The 23,406-nt window shown below is 40.8% G+C and overlaps 1 non-coding gene across 1 annotated transcript; it reads right to left on the bottom strand.

The window, feature by feature from the left end:
- Window positions 1–17,303: 17,303 nt before the first annotated feature.
- Window positions 17,304–17,410, bottom strand: LOC127682024 (U6 spliceosomal RNA). The gene has a single exon (XR_007977326.1). It is a non-coding gene; the product is annotated as a U6 spliceosomal RNA (small nuclear RNA).
- Window positions 17,411–23,406: the final 5,996 nt, after the last annotated feature.

Below are 23,406 nucleotides of genomic sequence, written 5' to 3' on the forward strand. Positions count from 1 at the left end.
AGTGCTCCTGAGTGGGAGGTGTGTGTGTGTGTGTGTGTGTGTGTGTGTGTGTGTGTGTGTGTAACAGAGAGAGAGAGAGAGAGAGAGAGAGAGAGAGAGAGAGAATGAATGACAGGCAGCATTGACCTCGAACGTTGGTGACTGTTCCTTCAGTTTCCTCTTGATGTGCCGCCTGGATAGTCTTCACTTTGCCCCTCTGCATTGTCTCTGTTCCTTTATTCCAGGAGAGTCCGGTGATTTGGGGTTGACCTTAGGCACCTCAGACTCCGAGTATAAAGAGTGTTAGCAGCAGACAAGCAACCGCACCACATTCCTATTTCCCCACAACAATCAGTAAGATCTTTGCATACACACACCACAGCTTGAGTGGAGGTGAGTCAAGACGTAGGAAGAAACTGAGCACCACCAGCCTGTGCCACTAAGACTGGTTATTTCTCCATCTTGCTGGTGACGAAAGGTCTAACACAAATATAAACAAACCACAAGCTTCATTATTGGATTCAGGAAATTCTTGCAAAGTCGGAGAAAATGGTTTGATCAATTGGGCAAACAGTTCTCAGAATAATGGATTTCTCATCTAAGCAGTAATTTGAACATCAGATGAAAGTTTGTTTGTATTGCTTTGTAACATACTTGCAGGCATTGGTGTTCCTATCAACCCTAAGGCATTATGCCACAAACCTTGCCTAACCTCAGCTGGCTCTCCACTTCGGGGACCTGGCTTTATGAGGAGACTCATTCAAACACTATGAGCTCTCTCCTCTGAGACACTGAAATCTCTGTCATGGTGACAATCTTTGGTACAAAAAGTCGGTTTGTCTGGGAGTGTCCAAGCAGTCAGACTACCTGCAGAAGCTTGGGAAGAGGAGAGACCTGGTGAACCTCGTCAGTTTCAGGACTGTTGAGAGCCTTTGAGCCTTCGAGCTCCTGGAGCTTCCGGAGTTTCCCTGCAGGATGTAAAGCGTCACCTTTGCTGAGGGCATCCTGTTCTTTCATCTTCCTTGTAACATTCTGCATCCAAATGAGCTTTCCTTCCAAGATGGGTGGCTTTAATCTTGGAGGAGTCTTCTACACATAAACATGGATAGATTTGGGGACATATGCGAATTCCAAGGTGATGCCCAGAAATTACATGTGGACACGCCTTGGTAGAAAAACACACTTCTTATGATCCATGGGACAATCTAAATAATTGTAATTTTAATATAAGAAATGATCACCAGTTGCTGAATCCTGGAGTATGGGGGCGGGGAACATTAGAGCTTTTGGTAGAGAGGAGAAATCTACAGGGGAGAGGGGATGGATGAGGAATGACTGTGCAGGAGGTCAGGATCATCTGGGCTGGATCTTGAAGGATGGGCAGAACATCCATGTGTATGTGCACATGTGTGTTTGATGCACGCACACATGCGTGAGCATGTGTGTCTGTGTGTCTGTACATGTTTTGAAGAATGACATATGGAAGATGTTAAGTGCAAGGACAAAGACAAGAAGCAGCAAGCACTGTGGTTGCTTTGTGAAAGGAGCAAATGCGTAATTCTCCTTCCGGAATGAGGGTCAGGAGAAAGGGTCTCCTGACCAAGATCAGGCCTCCAGGTGGAAGAGCAGAAGAAATCTAATAAAAGCACACCAATATAGAAAAGGCGACATGCCAAGGGCTTCAAGGGAAGAGGGGCTTGCTTTAAAACCTGCAGAAAAATCTTCCTCAGTGTGAGAGTAAGAGGGAAAGAAACAGAGATAATCACCACAGGAGGGACTGACTGGGGGGGGGGCGGGGTAGGACACCTTCTGTGAAATGCCCACCTTCTAGAAATCTTCACAGAAAAGTTCCCAACAAAGAGAACAGCTTTCATAACCTTTCAGGGTGGGAGGTTTTACCTCAAGTGACTTCAGTTCATCAGTCTATTCCATAAGGAGCACAGACGAGTAAGGTTCTGGTTAGGGCCATAAATGATGAGCTGTTACCTGCAGTACAAAGCAGCTTCTTAAGTCTCTGTTGCCTGATTTCTTCAGGCTGTGAGCTCTGGCCTCTAAGGGAAACCATTGTTTCAGAGGGGCCCATGTGGAGAAAGGACTGGGCACATCATTCAGAGGTCTGGATTTGATGTATAAACTACCATTTAAAATGGCCTGGGCTTCCTCAAATTTCACTTGTGCAAGTGGGTTATGATACCTGTATAATTAGGGCTGTTGTACGGGTCAAAGCTGATAATGTATGGAAAGTGATTAGAAATTTAAACGGATGTAGTCAAGATTCAATAGATGCGACTATTATCATTTATTGCTGGTTAGAGCCTAATATAATTAAAAGAGAAGAAAACAGAAAGCTCAGGGCATCTTCTGGGGAAACCCGAGACTTGAACTACATATACAAGCACAGTAGAAAATAATTCTGCAGAATTTGGAGGCAATAGTGAAGAGCTGTGCATTTATTAATAGGGAAACCATTCTGGTTTTGAAGTATAGAAGCTACATGCTTTGCACAACTCTGGTAATAAATAGGTGGAAAGAGATGAGAGAGAAGTTAACTGGTTAGGTCTACTACAAGTGTAAAATAGATGCTTAAAAACCTGAGTCACCCAATACTGTATTTTACATTATGTAAGGAATGACCTTGGGTATCCCAGTTTTCTAGGTTAATATCCACTTATTAGTGAGTGCATACCATGATTGATCTTTTGAGACTGGGTTACCTCACTTAGTATGATGTTCTCCAGCTCCATCCATTTGCCTATGAATTTCATGAATTCATTGTTTCTAATGGCTGAATAGTACTCCATTGTGTAGATATACCACATTTTTTGCCCAAAACATAATCCACACATCAAATGAGGTACAAGAAGAACGGAGGAGTGGCCCCTTGTTCTGGAAAGACTCAGTGTAGCAGTATAGGGCAAAACCAGAACAGGGAAGTGGGAAGGGGTGTGTGGGAGAACAGGGGGAGGGAAGGGGGCTTATGGGACTTTCAGGGAGAGGGGGCCTAGAAATGTGGAAATCATTTGAAATGTAAATAAAAAATATATCGATGAAAAAAAAAGGGATGACCTTGGGATTAGAATCTTTGGACTGGAACCTGTGCTGCTTAGTTTGTTTCATTTCTGCACTTTCTAACACAGGGTAAATTTTTACCCAATGGGGAGCTAAATGAGAGACTGTCACCATCCTTTTGAATTCCCATCACCCTAGAAGGAAGCTTTACTAAATCCACTAAATGCAGGGCTTTCTGAGACTTAGCTATTGGCATTCAAATTTATTTAATTTAGCAGGCTTTAATTTGCACTAAACAGAGAAGGCAGGATTCAGAGCAAGCATCAGGTGACACTAATGGTAGCCTAATTGGTCAGATCTGTGTTAATTACCAGGTAACGTGGCTAAATAATACAGCCCTTAGCAGGCAAGGACAAAGCGATTATCAAAGTCTCTTAATAAAGCATCCTTCTCTAGAGGGCTAGCAGCCTTCCAGACAGAGGTACCATTTACAATGGGTCTTGTGAGAGATGCTGTTTTTAGGTGAAGGGTGAGAATTAAGAATCAGTTTTTAAGGTCAGAAAGGCAAGAAAGGCACAGAGAGGGAGAGCTCCCTCCAGAGATACCTAGAAGGCAAGTCATGAATTCTGCTTTACTGTGAAGACTTGAGTCCTGGAATGGGCTGAGAACAGCCCACATGCAGTCCAAACCACTGTCAACAATTAGTCAATAAAAGATAATACTTTCCTTCTTCCCACAGCCTGCAATTCTTCTGAACTTTTAAACTAACATATGATGGGTGTTTATTTCCACACTATTTATGGTATAATTTGTATTAATTATTCCTGAAGAACACCTGTCTAACATTCCAGTGAAGCTAGCTACATCATAGATACAATTTTAACATTCTTATGTAGAGAGGGCAATAGAGAATGCAATCAGAGAGATACAACAGGTATCTGTCAGCTCCAAATTTTTAAGTGGAAATGACCGGTATAGAAGAGATGGACCAGGCAATCTCTCTGTGTCAGCTTAGGAATCATTGTTAGGATGCTTTGATAGTTAACCTTGACATGCCTACATTACTAAAGCAGACCCCTGGATATGTCCATGATCGCATCACAGAGAGAATTTACCAATGGGTAAGACTGACCTGAATGTGGTAGCACCATCCCATAGGCCAGTGGCCTGTACTTTGCTACAGGAGATGAAACGGGGAGCTCAGAAATGGAGGAATTCTCTCTGCTTGCAGCACCATGCTGTGAGCTGCAACTCTTCTCTGTCATGATCAACTGAGAGCTCCAGAGCTCTGAAACCACCGGGCATAGCAAATCTATTCTGTACGTTGTTTATGCCAGGCATTTTGCTACAGCCATGGAAGGTACAACTAAAACAGGGTGGAGGTGGGGGTAGGGGAAGAAGATACCAGAACAGTGGAGAGATTGCTGTTATCACCTGACCAGGCAGCATCTAAGGATCTTGATAGCTTGACATAGTTTGTTTTCTATGTCAGTTAAAAAATGAAAAGGCAGGGGAAAACCTTGAGCCTAAGCAGTAGCAGCAGGAAAATTCTACGACACAGCAGACAGAATCAGTTGGTTGGTGAAGAAGATTTTTATTAGAGGTAAGGAAATGCAAATAGGAAGCACACAGAGGAAGACACTTTGCAAAGCAGACAGGGATCCAGGAGCCTGAAAATTCAATCTCTACTGGAGGACTGGGGATTGTCAAGTCTTTGAAGGATCTTCCTCACTTAGTGTAGGGTTGCCTATATCGGACAACACAAAATGGCTGCCCACAGTACTGTGTAAACACGTCCTGATCAAGCCTTGATGTCCTCAAATTAGTTCATTAGCAGAGATATTTGGCTTCTGGGAGAGAAAAACCTGATAGGCCTATGTCTTGGGTAAAGGGACTGATTAAAAAAAACCAACTATCTTGGAAGTTCAACCTTTATTACACAGGCATGGCCTTCTTTTTATTTCTTTACCTGTCAGGGAATCTGTTCACCATCTACTCCCTCAGTTCAGAAGCCTGTAAAGAAATTTTTATAGGAAGAATTTTGAAATATTTGGATGACTGGGCTAGCAAACCCTAGCATGCTATCAGGTTGCCAGCTCAGAAGAAAGAAGCCCTCTAGGAAGGCAGACAGCAAAGCAGGTGTCTGTGAAGTTTCAGGGACAAATGTGAACTTTGGGAGCCATTCTTGCTGTGGCAGCCTGGGTATCCAAGCATTGTCCATGCTCTAATACTTTGAGGGAGGCAGCCTTAAGGTTGATGGGCTAAGGAATCTGGTGGAGGTAATTTTAAGGCAACCCAGCATTCAGGCTGCTGTGTGGGCATTACTGGTTCTTCTAAGCCAACGTTTATAACAGGGATTGAAAGCAAAACCACCAGGGCAGACAGATCTTGAAAGCTTACAATTTGTCCAGAAAAATTGCGCATGTAGAGTTGTGGCCAAGGAAACTGAGCTACCTGAAAAGATTGGTACCAGTAAAGTACCACTGAATGCATCTCAGAAATTGGCCAGAATCCACTCATTGGAACTGGGGTAAAGCATGTATTTGAAAGGCCTTCTACAGAGCTGCTAATGCATCCTGATCACAGAGGATCACACAAGGAAATATTTTCCTGTATTCAGCTACACAGGCATGCGGCGGCTACTGCAGCCATAGACCAAAGGAGTTCAGCTATTGCTTGAATTGCTGGAGGGCCTGGTCATGTCCCTGTGGTGCCAGAGTTATGAGGTCTCTAAAGTATCCACCAAGGTTTCAAAGGAATGCCTGGGAAACCAGGTGGTTGTATCAAGGTCAGGGTTTCTAAGAGATCAGTAAACCAAATTTGGACTTTTAATTTTTGCATAATTCATAAGTTGAGAAAATTTCAATATGTTGAAATGGTTAAAAGTATCAAAAGGAAAATAATACTCATGCCACAGCATGTTTATAATGAATTCTAGGCTGTGTTCAGAAGAAGTTTTATTGGAATACTGCTACTACAGACATTTCTTTACAGACTGTCTTTGGCAACCTTTGTGTTATATTGATTAACTTCAGGAATTAGGATGGAGACTGTATGGCCTGAAAGCCCAAATATTTATTATCTGGTTCTTCAAAGCAGAAATCCCTTTCATCTTTGCTCTAGAAAGTGAGTTTTCATGTTTGAAACCAATTGTGAAATTTGAAAGAGGAATCCTAGGTTTTTGCCATTCCCGGCATCGCAACCTTGGCTACCGGTGGGGTATCTGCTCCTCACTCTGCAGGCTTGTTTAATTACTCACCACAGTATTGCAGCTGGGCTAACTTTCCACATCTGGGCTAAGCTAAGCACATCGGTGACCTCTGCCTCACTTCTGACTGGTCAGGGCCTCCATCACATCTAGAATCCTTATTGAGGAAAATGTCTCCTTAGGTATTTTATAAAACTCAGATGTTTAAACTAAATTAATAAAATTTATTTTAAAATATACAACTCAGTATTGACATCTTTTAATTCATCAAAATAATTTATAATAATTAAATGCCCCTTAAATATACATAATATCTTCTGAAACTAAAAGTAATATGCATTCAACCAGTTTTAAAAATCTATTTGGAACATTAAATAGAAGTAGAAAAAAAAATCTCTTATGAAGTCCTCTGAAAGGAAATTGTAAAAAGTTCTTGATTAGACAGAAACCATTCCATCTCCCAGGGAGAATATACAGGAGAACTCTGGCTTCATAGAATGAACTGGGTAGTGTTCCTTTTGTTTCTATTTTGTGGAATAATTTGAAGAGTATTGGTATTAGGTCTTCTTTGAAGGTCTGATAGAATTTTGCACTAAAACCATCTGGTCCTGGGGTGTTTTTAGTTGGGAGACTTCTAATGACTGCTTCTCTATCTTTAGGGGTTATAGGACTATTTAGATGGTTTATCTGATCCCAATTTAACTTTCATATTTGCTAGGAAATTGTCCATTTCATCTAGATCTGGTGACTTTTTGAATTTCCTTGGTTTCTGTTGTTATGTCTCCATTTTTCATTTCTGATTTTGTTGATTTGGATACTGTCTCTGTGCCCTCTGGTTAGTCTAAGGGTTTTGTCTATGTTGCTGATTAAAAAAAAACAAAAAACAAAAACAAAAACAAAAACAAAAAAACAAAAAACAAAAAAAAAAAAACAGCTCCTGGTTTTGTTTATTCTTTGTATAGTTCTTTTTGTTTCTACTTGGTTGATTTTGGCCCTGAGTTTGATTATTTCCTGTCATCTACTTCTCTTGGGAGCATTTGCTTCTTTTTCTTGTGGAGCTTTAGGTGTGCTGTTAAGCTGGCAGTGTACACTTTCTCTAGTTTCGTTTTAGAGGCACTCAGAGCTGAGTTTTCCTCTTAGCATTGCTTTTATTATGTCCCATAAGTTTGGGTATGTTGTGCCTTTATTTTCATTAAATTTTAAAAGGTGTTTAGTTTCTTTATTTTTTCCTTGACCAAGTTATCATTGAGTAGATTGTTGTTCAGCTTCCATGTATATGTGGGCTTTTGGTGTTTTTGTTGCTATTGGAAACCAGCCTTAGTACATGGTGATCTGATAGGATGCATGAGATTATTTCAATCTTGTATTTATTGAGGCTTGTTTTGTGACTGACTATATGATCAGTTTTGGAGAAGGTACCATGAAGTGCTGAGAAGAAGGTATATTTTTGCTTTAGGATGAAATATTCTATAGATATTTGCTAAATGTATTTGGTCCATAATATCTGTTAGTTTCAATAATGTGTCTCTATTTAGTTTGTGTTTCCATGATCTGTCCATTGCTGAGAGTGGGGTGTTAAAGTCTCCCACTATTATTGTGTGAGGTGCAATGTGTGCTTTGAGCTTTAGTAAAGGGTTTTTTTTGGTTTGCTTTTTTTTTTGTTTTGTTTTGTTTTTCATGAATGTGGGTGCCCTTGTATTTGGGCCATATATGGTCAGAATTGAGAGTTCTTCTTGGTAGATTTTTACTTTGATGAGTATAAAGTGTCCTTTCTTATCCTTTTTTGGTTGAAAGTTGATTTTATTCGATAGTAGAATGGCTATTCCAGCTTGTTTCTTGGGAACATTTGCTTGGAAAATTGTTTTTTTCAGCTTTTTACTTTGCAGTAGTGTCTTTCTTTGACACTGAGGTGTGTTTCTTGTATGCAGCAAAATGCTCAGTCCTCTTTATGTGTCCAGTCTGTTAGTCTATGCATTTTCATTGAGGAATTGAGTTCATTGATATTAAGAGATATTAAGAAATAGTGATTGTTGCTTACTGTTATTTTTGTTGTTAGAGGTACAATTGTGTTTATGTGGCTATCTTCTTTTGGGTTTGTTGAAAGATTACTTTCTTGCTTGTTCTAGGGTATAGTTTCCTACCTTGTGTTGGTGTTTTCCATCTATTATCCTTTGTAGGGCTGGATTTGTGGAAAGATATTGTGGAAATTTGTTTTTATCATGGATTATCTTGGTTTCCCCATCTATGGTAATTAAGAGTATTTTGGGTATAGTAGCCTGGGCTGGATTTGTGTTCTCTTGGGATCTGTATAACATCTGCATAGGATCTTCTAGCTTTCATAGTCTCTGTTGAGAAGTCTAGTGTAATTTTGCTAGGTCTACCTTTATATGTTACTTGACCTTTTTCCCTTTCTGCTTTTAATATTCTTTCTTTGTTTAGTGCATTTGGTGTTTTGACTATTATGTGACAGGAGGAATTTCTTTTCTTGTCCAATCTATTTGGAGTTCTGTAGGTCTCTTCTATGTTTATAGGCATCTCTTTCTTTAGGTTGAAGATATTTACTGGCCATTTAAATTGGAAATCTTCACTCTCCTGTTATCCTTAGGTTTGGTCTTTTCATTATGTCCTGGATTTCCTGGATGTTTTGGGTTAGGAGCTTTTTGCATTTTGCAGTTTTTAGACTGTTGTGTCAATGTTTTCTTTAGTATCTTTGCACTTGAGATTCTTCTATCTCTTGTATTCTGTTGGTGATGATTGTATCTTTGACTTCTGATCTCTTTCCTAGTTCTTCTATCTTCAGGGTTGTCTCCCCTTTTTGATTCCTTTATTGTTTCTCTTTCCATTTTTAGATCCTGGGTGGTTTTGTCCAGTTCCTTCACCTGTTTGGTTGTGTTTTCCTGCAATTCTTTAAGGGATTTTTGTGTTTCTTCTTTAAGGACTTCTACCAGTTTACCTGTGTTCTCCTGTATTTCTTTAATGGAGTTATTTTTGTCTTTCTTAATGTTCTCTGTCAATATCATGAGATGTAATTTTAAATCAGAGTCTTGCTTATCTGGTGTGTTGGTATCTGGTATTCAAGGCTCACTGTGGTGGGAAAACTGGGTTTTGATGATGCCAAGTAGCCTTGGTTTCTGTTGCTTATGTTCTTGCCCTTGCCTCTTGCCATCTGGTTATCTCTGGTGTTAGTTGGCCTTGTTGTCTGTGACTGTGGCTTGCCTCTCCTGCAAGTCTGTGTGTCTAAACTCCTAGGAGACCAGTTCTCTCTGGGAGGAATTTGTGTATGGACAGCTTTGGCACAGGGTCAGCTACGGGGTACAGATGGAAACTGGAAGTATCCTGTCCCAGCCTTTTCCTTGGTTCCTGTGTCCTGATGACTCTGGGTGGGTCCCTCTTGGGCCAGGAATTTGAGCAGAAGTATTGGTCTTATCTGTGCTCACAGGTGTGTTCACAACTCTGGGAGACTAGCTCTCTCCCACTGGTATTTGTGTATGGAGCATTGTGGCACAGGATCACGTTTAAAATATGTTCTAGCACAAAATGGTGAGACTTTATGGATTCCCAAAGGCACGATGAGAGATCCCAGGTGATGAGTGCTTTAGCCAGATGTTAGTACAAACATGTATTGGAAGATAAAATTGCTTGAACAGTGTGCATTATCTCACTCTACCCCCCCCCCAGCTGAAAACCAAAGTGGCCACCCTATAGATAGTAGCTACTATTTTCCATATATAAGAATTTTAATAATATGGTTAGCAAAATTATTGCTAATGTGCCAACTCTTGCCTGTATTAATATTCATTCATAATATGTGAAGAGAAAAAATTCATGTTTTGTAGGCAACAAGTATTCAATAATAGTTCTTTGCTCTTACAAAATATCTGACTAGAGTAACTTAAAGGAAGAAAGATGTATTTTGGCTCATAATATGGATGACATGGTAGAGTTTATGGCAGGGAGAGCCTATGGTTAGGGTCCCTTGTATTTTAGGATTCAAAGTGGGGCTGGGCTATCACCTTCACAGGCCACACTGTATGGTCTTTGTTTGCCTGTGAGGAACTACGTCCAAATAGTTACATTACCACTGGGCAGCAAGTGTTCAAACTCACAAGTCTCTGGAGGATATTTCATTTTCAGATTTATCACTTGCTATCCTCTTCCTCCTCCTTCTCCTCCTCCCCTCCTCCTCCTCTTCCTCCTCCTCCTCCTCATCGTAATCATCATCATCCATTGACTAACGTGTGTGTACATGCTCTTTAGGGTGCTGGCTAATACAATGCCAAATATAATTCCCAATTCAGTGTCACAACTAGACTTCTAATTAGGATGATATGTGTCTAATTTTTCTGTATACAAAACCAAAAGTGAGTTTTTTTCATGGTTCGGTTAGGTGCTACAGTCTGGAGTCTTGAGAGAGCAACGCTGCTGAGATCATAAATGGGGTTCATGGTTGAATTTGTCCAAAAATAGTCATGTTTTCCGGCTGGAGAGATGGCTCAGCGGTTAAGAGTACTGACTGCCTTTCCAAAGGTCCTGAGTTCAAATCCCAGCAACCACATAGTGGCTTACAACCATCCATAATGAGATCTGACACCCTCTTCTGGGGTGTCTGAAGACAGCTACAGTGTACTTACATATAACAAATAAATCTAAAAAAAAAATAGTCATGTTTTCCAGCTGACCTGTAACTTGAGATGTAACAGGCTGATCTTGAAGTTCTGATCCTTCCAAGACCAGAACTGAAGATCACTTGCTGAGGGCTATAAATGGTGCTGAGGATTGAACCTGGGACCTCCTGCATATAGACAAGCTCTGTAATGGTCCCAGTGTGCATATGTTTTTGGTAGATATTTTACCATCCTTATAACTTTACACTGCTTTAAAATATTTCTTGCATTATCATTAGAACAGCTGAATCTGTAACCCTTGCTTGCAATTATCTTTAAGACAAAATCATTAAGAAAGTGTTTGTTGAAAGGCGCCGAAAATCCTCCGCTGCTTGCAGCCTGGCTGGCCAGCGATGGCCAGTGGTCGTGGGCGCAGGGTCTGCCTGGACCCTGTCAGCTTGGTTCCACTGCTAATGGCCCTTCCTCTGGACCAGCCGCTGCTGCTGTTGCTGCTGCCACCGCCGCTCCAAGAGCCTATATTTAACACAACTGGAGAATCTGGACAATTTCCTTGACAGATACCAAATAACAAAATTAAATCAGGACCAAATAGATCATCTAAACAGTCCCAGAAGGTGTTATAGAAAGTCTTCCAACCAAAAAAAGCACAGGACCAGATGGTTTCAGTGCAGAATTCTATCAGACCTTCAAAGAAGACTTAACACCAATACTCTTCAAACTATTCCACAAAATAGAAACAGAAGGAACACTAACCAATTCCTCCTGTGAAGCCACAATTACGCTGATACAAAAACCACACAAAGATCCAACAAAGAAAGAGAACTTCAGACCAATTTCCCTTATGAACATCGATGCAAAAATACTCAATAAAATTCTTGCCAACCGAAACCAAGAACACATCAAAATGATCATCCACCATGATCAGGTAGGCATTATCCCAGGGATGCAGGGTTGGTTCAATATACGGAAATCCATCAATGCAATCCACTACATAAACAAACTCAAAGAACAAAACCACATGGTCATTTCATTGGATGCTGAAAAAGCATTTGACAAAATTCAGCATCCTTTCATGCTTAAAGTCTTGGAAACAACAGGAATTCAAGGCCCATACCTAAACATAGTAAAAGCAATATACAGCAAACCAGTAGCCAGCATCAAACTAAATGGAGAGAAACTTGAAGCAATCCCACTAAAATTAGGGACTAGACAGAGCTGCCCCCTTTCTCCTTATCTTTTCGATATTGTACTTGAGGTACTAGCTCAGGCAATTCGACAACATAAGGAGGTCAAAGGGATACAAATTGGGAAGGAAGAAGTCAAACTATCATTATTTGCAGATGACATGATAGTCTATCTAAGTGATCCAAAACACTTCACTAGAGAACTCCTTCAGCTGATAAACAACTTCAGCAAAGTGGCAGGTTATAAAATCAACTCAAGCAAATCAGTGGCCTTCCTATACTCAAAGGATAAGCAGGCTGAGAAAGAAATTAGGGAAATGACCCCCTTCACAATAGCCACAAACAGTATAAAGTATCTTGGGGTGACTCTTACCAAACATGTGAAAGATCTGTATGACAAGAACTTCAAGACTCTGAAGAAGGAAATGGAAGAAGACCTCAAAAAATGGGAAAACCTCCCATGCTCATGGATTAGCAGAATCAATATAGTTAAAATGGCCATTTTGCTAAAATCAATATACAGATTCAATGCAATACCCATTAAAATCCCCACTCAATTCTTCACAGAGTTAGAAAGAGCAATTCTCAAATTCATCTGAAATAACAAAAAACCCAGGATAGCTAAAACTATACTCAGCAACAAAGGAAATTCTGGGGGAATCAGTATCCCTGACCTCAAGCAATACTACAGAGCAATAGTGTTAAAAACTGCATGGTATTGGTACAGTGACAGGCAGGCAGATCAATGGAACAGGATTGAAGATTCAGAAATGAACCCACACACCTATGGTCACTTGATCCTCGACAAAGGGGCTGAAAACATCCAATGGAAAAAAGATAGCCTTTTCAACAAATGGTGCTGGTTCAACTGGAGGTCAGCATGCAGAAGAATGCGAATTAATCCATCCTTGTCTCCTTGTACTAAGCTCAGATCCAAATGGATCAAGGACCTCCACATAAAGCCAGACACTTTGAAGCTGATAGAAAAGAAACTGGGGAAGACCCTTGAGGACATCGGTACAGTGAGAAAGTTTCTGAACAGAACACCAATAGCATATGCTCTAAGATCAAGAATTGACAAATGGGACCTCATAAAATTACAAAGTTTCTGTAAGGCAAAGGACACCATCAAAAGGACAAATCGGCAACCAACAAATTGGGAAAAGATCTTCACCAATCCTACATCAGATAGAGGGGTAATATCCAATATATATAAAGAACTCAAGAAGTTAGACTCCAGAAAACCAAACAACCCTATTAAAAAATGGGGTACAGAGTTAAACAAAGAATTCTCACCTGAAGAACTTTGGATGGCGGAGAAGCATCTTAAAAAATGCTCAACTTCATTAGTCATTAGGGAAATGCAAATCAAAACAACCCTGAGATTTCACCTTACACCAGTCAGAATGGCTAAGATTAAAAATTCAGGAGACAGCAGGTGTTGGCAGGGATGTGGAGAAAGAGGAACACTCCTCCACTGCTGGTGGGGTTGCAAATTGGTACAACCCCTCTGGAAATCAGTCTGGCAGTTTCTCAGAAAACTGGGCACCTCACTTCCAGAAGATCCTGCTATACCACTCCTGGGCATATACCTAGAGGATTCCCCAGCATGTAATAAGGATACATGCTCTACTATGTTCATAGCAGTCCTATTTATAATTGCCAGAAGCTGGAAAGAACCCAGGTATCCCTCAACAGAAGAGTGGATGCAAAAAATGTGGTATATCTACACAATGGAGTACTATTCAGCCATTAGAAACAATGAATTCATGAAATTCTTAGGCAAATGGATGGAGCTAGAGAACATCATACTAAGTGAGGTAACCCAGACTCAAAAGGTGAATCATGGTATGCACTCACTAATAAGTGGATATTAACCTAGAACACTGGAATACCCACAATATAATCCACACATCAAATGAGGTACAAGAAAGGAGGAGTGGCCCCTTGTTCTGGAAAGACTGAGTGAAGCAGTATTCGGCAAAACTAGAACAGGGAAGTGGGAAGGGGTGGGTGGGAGGACAGGGGGAGAGAAGGGGGCTTATGGGACTTTTGGGGAGTAGGGGGCTAGAAAAGGGAAATCATTTGAAATGTAAATAAAAATATATCGAATAAAAAAATTAAAAAAGTCTCATTGATTTAGTATATAGGAAGACTTATGTGGAAAAAAAAAGAAAGTGTTGGAGTTTGAATATGTGCCTTTTTGTGTGTAATTTGAACTGATTATCTTCTTCTAAGTTCTAAATTTCAGAATAGAACATGTAAATAGGCTGATGAAAAGGACCATAAGGGATATTCTGCAGCACATCATCAGTGTCAGCGAATGAATGACCCTTCTCTTGCTCCTGTCTCTCAGTGTCTTCTGCTCAATTTCTGTACTCAGAAGTAAACACCAGGGATAGGTGATATACAAGAAGCCAAAACACATAGCTCATTGGTACCTTAAGTTGGGCTTGGCACAAAAGTGTTAGTAAATGGGCATCTTAAAAATAATAGAAAATTACTTTTTACAATTCTAGTGGCTATGAGGTCTTATGAGAAGGCACTGTGAGATTTGGGGTCTGTTGAGGGCTCATTCCCTGGACTGCATGTGGTGTGTGTTCTCACATGGGAGAAAGAGGGATATTTCTCTCAGGCCTCTTGTGATGTCACTCATCTTATTCCTGAGAGTTTTACCTCTCAAGCATCTCATTTCCAGACACCATCACCCCAGTGGGGAGGATCTCAACATAGGAACACTGGGACCTCATGGACTTACTCTCGTGATCTAAGAGTATTGTAAGACCCCTAGGAAAGCAGCAGGTTTTCCTATGGAGATAATTCTCAATGTTCCAGAGTGTGGAAATGTCCTTTGGACATGGTGAGAAGCTGTGTCTGTAAATTAAATAGCACTTAGAAATCCTCATTTTGCTTGATTTATGTCATGGGTACATTGCCTGCAGTTTTTTTTTTTTAATTTTTTTTATTCGATATAATTTATTTACATTTCAAATGATTTCCCCTTTTCTAGCCCCCCACTCCCCGAAAGTCCTGTAAGCCCCCTTCTCTCCCCCTGTCCTCCCACCCACCCCTTCCCACTTCCCCGTTCTGGTTTTGCCAAATACTGCTTCACTGAGTCTTTCCAGAACCAGGGGCCACTCCTCCTTTCTTCTTGTACCTCATTTGATGTGTGGATTATGTTTTGGGTATTCCAGTTTTCTAGGTTAATATCCACTTATTAGTGAGTGCATACCATGATTCACCTTTTGAGTCTGGGTTACCTCACTTAGTATGATGTTCTCTAGCTCCATCCATTTGCCTAAGAATTTCATGAATTCATTGTTTCTAATGGCTGAATAGTACTCCATTGTGTAGATATACCACATTTTTTTGCATCCACTCTTCTGTTGAGGGATACCTGGGTTCTTTCCAGCATCTGGCAATTATAAATAGGGCTGCTATGAACATAGTAGAGCATGTATCCTTATTACATGGTGGGGAATCCTCTGGGTATATGCCCAGGAGTGGTATAGCAGGATCTTCTGGAAGTGAGGTGCCCAGTTTTCGGAGGAACCGCCAGACTGATTTCCAGAGTGGTTGTACCAATTTGCAACCCCACCAGCAGTGGAGGAGTGTTCCTCTTTCTCCACACCCTCTCCAACACCTGCTGTCTCCTGAATTTTTAATCTTAGCCATTCTGACTGGTGTAAGGTGAAATCTCAGGGTTGTTTTGAATTGCATTTCCCTAATGACTAATGAAGTTGAGCATTTTTTTTTATTCGATATAATTTATTTACATTTCAAATGATTTCCCCTTTTCTAGCCCCCCACTCCCCGAAAGTCCTGCAAGCCCCCTTCTCTTCCCCTGTCCTCCCACCCACCCCTTCCCACTTCCCCGTTCTGGTTTTGCTGAATACTGTTTCACTGAGTCTTTCCAGAACCAGGGGCCACTCCTCCTTTCTTCTTGTACCTCATTTGATGTGTGGATTATGTTTTGGGTATTCCAGTTTTCTAGGTTAATATCCACTTATTAGTGAGTGCATACCATGATTCACCTTTTGAGTCTGGGTTACCTCACTTAGTATGATATTCTCTAGCTCCATCCATTTGCCTAAGAATTTCATGAATTCATTGTTTCTAATGGCTGAATAGTACTCCATTGTGTAGATATACCACATTTTTTGCATCCACTCTTCTGTTGAGGGATACCTGGGTTCTTTCCAGCATCTGGCAATTATAAATAGGGCTGCTATGAACATAGTAGAACATGTATCCTTATTACATGGTGGGGAGTCTTCTGGGTATATGCCCAGGAGTGGTATAGCAGGATCTTCTGGAAGTGAGGTGCCCAGTTTTCGGAGGAACCGCCAGACTGATTTCCAGAGTGGTTGTACCAATTTGCAACCCCACCAGCAGTGGAGGAGTGTTTCTCTTTCTCCACACCCTCTCCAACACCTGCTGTCTCCTGAATTTTTAATCTTAGCCATTCTGACTGGTGTAAGATGAAATCTTTGGGTTGTTTTGATTTGCATTTCCCGAATGACTAATGAAGTTGAGCATTTTTTAAGATGCTTCTCCACCATCCGAAGTTCTTCAGGTGAGAATTCTTTGTTTAACTCTGTACCCCATTTTTTAATAGGGTTGTTTGGTTTTCTGGAGTCTAACTTCTTGAGTTCTTTATATATATTGGATATTAGCCCTCTATCTGATGTAGGATTGGTGAAGATCTTTTCCCAATTTGTTGGTTGCCGATTTGTCCTCTTGATGGTGTCCTTTGCCTTACAGAAACTTTGTAATTTTATGAGGTCCCATTTGTCAATTCTTGCTCTTAGAGCATACGCTATTGGTGTTCTGTTCAGAAACTTTCTCCCTGTACCGATGTCCTCAAGGGTCTTCCCCAGTTTCTTTTCTATTAGCTTCAGAGTGTCTGGCTTTATGTGGAGGTCCTTGATCCATTTGGATCTGAGCTTAGTACAAGGAGACAAGGATGGATCAATTCGCATTCTTCTTCATGCTGACCTCCAGTTGAACCAGCACCATTTGTTGAAAAGGCTATCTTTTTTCCATTGGATGTTTTCAGCCCCTTTGTCGAGGATCAAGTGGCCATAGGTGTGTGGGTTCATTTCTGGATCTTCAATCCTGTTCCATTGATCCTCCTGCCTGTCACTGTACCAATACCATGCAGTTTTTAACACTATTGCTCTGTAGTATTGCTTGAGGTCAGGGATACTGAAGATGCTTCTCTGCCATCCGAATTTCTTCAGGTGAGAATTCTTTTTTTAACTCTGTACCCCATTTTTTAATAGGGTCGTTCAGTTTAAAAATATGGAACGCTTCACGAATTTGCGTGTCATCCTTGCACAGGGGCCATGCTAATCTTCTCTGTATCGTTCCAATTTTAGTATATGTGCTGCCGAAGTGAGCACGCTTGCAGTTTTTGATTGCCTCCTGTGGGGATATTCTGGGAATGTGGGAAATCTTGAAATTTCTGAGGATAAAGAAAAAAATATATTAGACAACACTTTGGAACTGTAATAGAGCTGGGAAGAAAAATTTTAAGAGCTTATGTCATGGTTTTAATAGCAAGAAAGTCAAGAAGGAAAAGAAGCTAAGAAATGAAATACAGGCCATGACTGAAGTAGGGCCACTCAGGAACCCCTCTGCTCTTTAGGAAAATGTTGCTCTGTTAGGACAGGGCTGTTCCTAAGCAGAAAATTGGATCCCATGCCGCCCTATATACCTGAATTTTTTGTTTTTGTTTTTTGTCTTTTGTTTTTTTTTTCTCAGTGTGCTTTTGTCCAGAAAGGCCTCCTTATGTCTCTTTATCATATACTACAGAGAATCAACTCTGCTTATTCTCTAGAAAATTTTTGTCTATGTACATATAAAGATATAGAACGTATTTTCTTCTTGAGTAGGTATTTCACATTGGGGATTGTTGAACCTAGGGCCTCGTGAATGCTAGGCAAAGGATCTTTCCCTGACCTATATTCTACAGCTCCAAACTATTGCTATTTTGAAGTTTACAGCGAGAGAGCCGGCAAGCTAGGAAAGTGCTAAATAGAAATGGAGGCAGAGTTTTGTGAAAATGAAGGCGGGTGCGGTCTTTGTTATTTGCACAACTAAACACACTCATTTACATTATGTTTGTCATAGTCTGTCTTTTTCTTATTTCTGTTAAGATGGCTCTCACCACTCATTGAAGATGTGTTTTGGAGGTTCACAGGTAGAAGAGGAAACTATGCAGAAGTTAAACAGCCTTAAATGCTAAGATGGAGAAAAGTAGTAAAAGAAACAAATCTCTTTTGTGTTTGAGGCAAAAAAGAGAATAAACAGGCTCACTATGGGCATCATTTAACATTAAAATAAGAGAAATAGAAAATATTACAGTCCCACAAGGTGTTGGTATTCTCTAAAAGAAATAAAAAAATCTACCAATGGTCAATTCTCTGAAAAGGCATCAAATGACCTAATGCAGGGACAGTGAAGGGGATGACTGTTTCTTCAGAAGACTGGGATTCTTATGTGGTCTAAGACAGGTCCTGGAGAATATCCTGGTTTGCATTTTGTTGTTCTGATAAACTCCATGATCTAAAGTAACTTAGGAGTAAAATGTTGATCATATATAGGCTGCAATCCATTATCAAGGGAAGCCAAAGTAGCAGTTCTGGCAGGAGCTCACAGCAGAAACCACAATGAAACATTTCTTTCTGCCTCTCCCTGGCTTGCTCTGCTTGCTTTCTGTCTTAGTTAGGGTTTTAGTGCCATGAAGAGACACCATCTCCAAGGTACCTCTCAAAAGGACGACATTTAATTGGGTCTGGCTTATAGGTTCAGAGGGTCAGTTCATTTTCATCAAGGCAGGAACATGACAGCATCTAGGCAGGCATGGTGCAGGAGGAGTTGAGAGTTCTACATCTTCATCTGAAGGCTGCTAGCAGAATTCTGACTTTCAGGCAAGATGAGGGTCACACCCACAGTAACACACCTATTCCAGCAAGGCCAAACCTGCTCCAACAGGGCCACACCTTGTAATAGTGCCACTGGGGCTGTGCATCTACAAACCACTTCACTTTCTTATACAATTCAGAACCTCTTTGCTAGGGGAAGCAATGCCCACCGTCAGCTGGGACTTTCTATATAAACCATTATTAAGAAAACACCTCTAGGACCATCCCACAGAGGCGATTCCTTAGTTAACTTTTCCTCTTTCCCAATGACTCTGGTTTGTTTCCGGTTGACAAAGACTAACCATCCCAGAGGTCTGAATAGAACTGGGCTAATTTCCAGTTGTGTAGACTTGATCCAGTGGGAGGACAAGCAATTGCATGCCAAGTATAGCTGGGCAGCCTCTCAGCAATGCAGCTCGAGTGTTTACTTTGATGAATGTCGTGGAGTTCTTCGTTGACTAAAGGAGTAGATTTTTCAGTTTGTGAAACAAAGCACACAAGTTCATATTCTTGGAAAATTTGTTGGCACTTCAGTGCAATATTAAAGTGTGCAGTGCAGACAGACAAATTGTGAAGTTCTGCTCATGTGGTACTGCAGATGGTTTCTTTCTGAATTCAGGAAGGGTAAGCAAACAATCTCATTAAGATTAACATAAACTTGAGATGAAACGGGAAAAATAAAATGAAATTACCTATATTTAAAAGGTATCTAAATGCTGACAACTCAGTGGGGTTATAAATGTCTTCTTGGAGAATGGAAACCTATTGATATTCAGATTATTTGATTGCTGAAAATAGTTCAGAGAAATTTAAAAGAATAGTAAGAAGACAACAGAAGGCCAGAACACAAGAAGTCAAAGGAGATTGTGCAAACTTTCTAGAAGCCAATACAGACTCACAAAGATGCACTAATTCTGTACAGATTTCTGGCCAGTCTAGACCTGTCAGCCAGTAGACATACTTAGGAGCACAAGGTAGATATCTTTTTTGTTCATGGTTCCCATTGGCTCCTCCCTCTGGGTAAATTCAGATTTGATAGTATTTACTTTAACCCATGTCCACTGAGCTCAGCTAAGCATCCCTTATTTTGGCTCAAGACATCACCTTTTTTCTGCATTGCAGCATCTGGAATCCTTAGGGTCACCTCTCATCTTCTGTGGCCCATTCTTAAGATAACACACAGAATGATTCTCTTAAATCCAAAATAAAATCACATTGCTTCCAATGGTGCCATCTCAGAGCAGGAGCCAAAGTCTTCACATTGCTCTACTGGGTTCTGTTCCTGTTCTAGCCTGCATGAGCAGGCTGCCCACTGATACGCTCTCCTCAGGCCCTGCTGTCTTTCACCCTTCTGTTCCCTTTAGCTGCACTGGGTCCTTGCCTTTGTAAATGTCCAGCAACAACCCCCTCCCCCCCTCAGGACCTTTGTACATATCCCTGTGCCTAAAGTACTTCTCCTATCTTCAGGTCTTTGTTTAAACATCATTTTTTAAAATGAAGCTCATCTCTAGTAATCCCACAGGGGGCAGGAAGGTGTTTCCATCATGAGCTTCCTGGAAGGCCCTATCATGAGGTGCTTGTTAGTATTTTATTTTGGATTTCTCTCTGAGTGCAACGAGAAGCTGTTACAGGATTCTTGAGCTGAGGAGTGAATGATGAACACCGGCTGCTGTGTTAAAAATAAGTTGCTAGGTGTGGGAATAAAAGAAGAAGCAGGGATCCACTGCCGAGACTGCTTAGATAGCTTATCAGCATGACGGGGCTCAGATCAAAGTGACGCTAGATGGAAGTGGTTACATTTTGATATATACTTTGAAGCAAAGCCAAAAAGATGCTCTGATAGATTTGATGATGCTTGGGAGAAATAAGGGAGAAAAATCAAGGAAAATTATAGGGATTTTGGTCTTAATGGTTGTAGAAAGATGCTACGCACAGAATTGAGGAAGGCTTGTGAGCAGAAAAAGTTGTAGGGGAAGACCAATTTAGCTTTGGACATATTGAGTTTGAGATGTCTATTAGACATGCAAGTGACAATGTTGAGTAGCAGTTGGATATACAAATCTGGAGTTCTGAAGAGAGGTCTGGAGTTGAGACATAAATTTGAATGTCATTGGAATGTAGATGGCACTTAGCCCTAGTTTCAGGAGAGCAGAGAATGATGGTAGCAGGACAGTCACAGGGAAATGAGGGCCCAGGGGAATGGGATTGGAAAGGAGGGGACCAAGTGAGCCATGCTCCCAATCTTCCCATGCCTAGGGGAGAGGAAATGCTGGGTCTCACGGGCAATCACTTGCATTTTAGAGCATCTTGCTTGTTTCGGCAACATGTTGAACTTTGATAACAAAATAGCATAGATTGGGTGACATAAATGATGAAAATGTATTTTACTATAATTATGGATGCTGGAAGTCTAGATCAAGGTGCAAGTATGTTCCAGTCATGGCAAGGGCTCTGTTTGGCTTGCAGTGACTGCCTCCAGCTCTGTGTTTACCTGGCGGAGACAACTCTGGCAATGGTAGGAGAGTACCATGCCCATTTGGAAAGGGTTTCCTTCTAATGGTCTGCTTAACAGATAGCACCTCTTCACCTCCAGAAGCAGTCACATTGTGGAGTAAGTGTTCAAACCAGTGCATTTTGTAAGGTCACAACTCAGTTCTCAGCACTGTTCCTCAGGCCACCAAATAGAGTGCATTCTAGAAATCCACAAGGTCTTAGCTTGGCTCAGCACCAATTCTAAAAATGAGGCCTTATCTAAATATTTAAAGCAGACATTGATAAGACTCAAGGTACTATTCACTCATGATATGGAAAAATGCTAGAACAGGGGAAGTGGGAGCAAGGATTTATACAAATGTCTTTTGTGCAAAAGTTCATGCTCATTTGCCTCCCACGTGTAAACTCCTTGGAGATGTCAGGATATGAATTCCTGGATAACAGTGGAGTCTTCTAATATCAAGACAGAATCCTTATGGATGTCACATAAGAGGCCCACAATAACAGAAAGCCAGGGCCTGTTGTTTGGTTCTCAAGGGGAGTTATCTAGAGTCAAGGCAGAACTGATTGCTGTGGAATGAGGCTAGGGTGGCAGAGGGGTAGTGGTGGAGAACATGGGGAGTGGGTTGGTGGGTGTGGTGATTAGAATGAATTACTGTGAAGCTAAAGGGATGCTAAATCCAGGATAATTTAGGAGGGAGACTTACTGATTGGCTTCTCTTTCCTTAATCTGTGACTATTTAAAAGTAATTCTGATATATTCTTCTAATATTGCAATTCATTGTAAAGTAGAATGACACATTTTATTCTACAGTAGGCAATAGGTATTTGTATACAAATTGATATTTAAACAATAACAGTGTGCCAAGGTCTTTACACTGAAGAGAAGACAAACAGCTATGCTATAAAGACCTGCTAGCAGATCCTCTTTTGATCTGATGCAAAGATGGGCAAGTGAAAGTCATAGACAATGGAAGTGGGCAGGACTGTTATGAAAGAAGATACTGGGAAAATCAATCCAAAACAAAACATACATGGAATTTAAGCAGCAAATAAGAAATATGCCAAAGCCAAACACTCTCCTATGTTCTGAAGCATAAAAGATTTAGAACAGATTGACCATATAAACTGGGATCAGGGTGTGTATTAGGGTTCTCTAGAGGGATAGAACTGATAGAACACACAACACACACACACACACACACACACACCCCTAGGATTTATTAGAGTGTCTAATATAACAATGGATGTCTCCCAATGGAGAGCCCAAGTTGTTCAGTCCACAAGGCTGAAGTCCCAGCTGGTTTTCAGAATACATGAATTCCCAAAGAAGTAAACTCTAATACTAGTGAAGCAAGAGTGAGGGCAAACAGGCAAAGAACAAAATCTTCCTTCTTTCCTGTCCTATATATAGACTGCCATGAGAAGGTGTGGCTCGGATTAAAGGTAAGCCTTCCAGCCTCAAGTGATATGGATTTAAGGTGGGTCTTCCTACCTCAAATCATCTAGTTACCTAAACCTTATTCACACGTATGCCCAGTGGCTTGAATTTTTAGTTAATTGAAGCTGTAGTCAAGTTAGCAACCATGATGATCAAACATTAAGAATAAAGATATATGTAAATCATAAGGTTCTTGCAACAATTAAAAGGGCAATCTTTTAGAAGACTCTGAGCTCTTGGTAGAGATTAAAGCAGTTGAGCGGGGATGCCTGCAGGCAGAAAGAGAATTCTACAGAGACTAGTATGTATAAGAGCCCCGAGGAGAGAGTGTGCTATTATACCCAGGGAGGCTATTGTTTTTGGAGTAGGTTGAGGTGGGTAGAAAATGGTTTTGTGATAGAGGAAACATTTTCTAGAGCTTGGTCAATTTCATTTGGAGATATATACATGGAAGGGAAGAGTGTTATACAAGGTATAGGCTAGTCTCTGTTTATAGATCATTGCCCTGAAGTATCATGGGATACAGCGTTTGCATATT

Source organism: Apodemus sylvaticus, chromosome 3, assembly GCF_947179515.1.
Source record: "Apodemus sylvaticus chromosome 3, mApoSyl1.1, whole genome shotgun sequence".
Lineage (NCBI taxonomy): Eukaryota > Metazoa > Chordata > Mammalia > Rodentia > Muridae > Apodemus > Apodemus sylvaticus.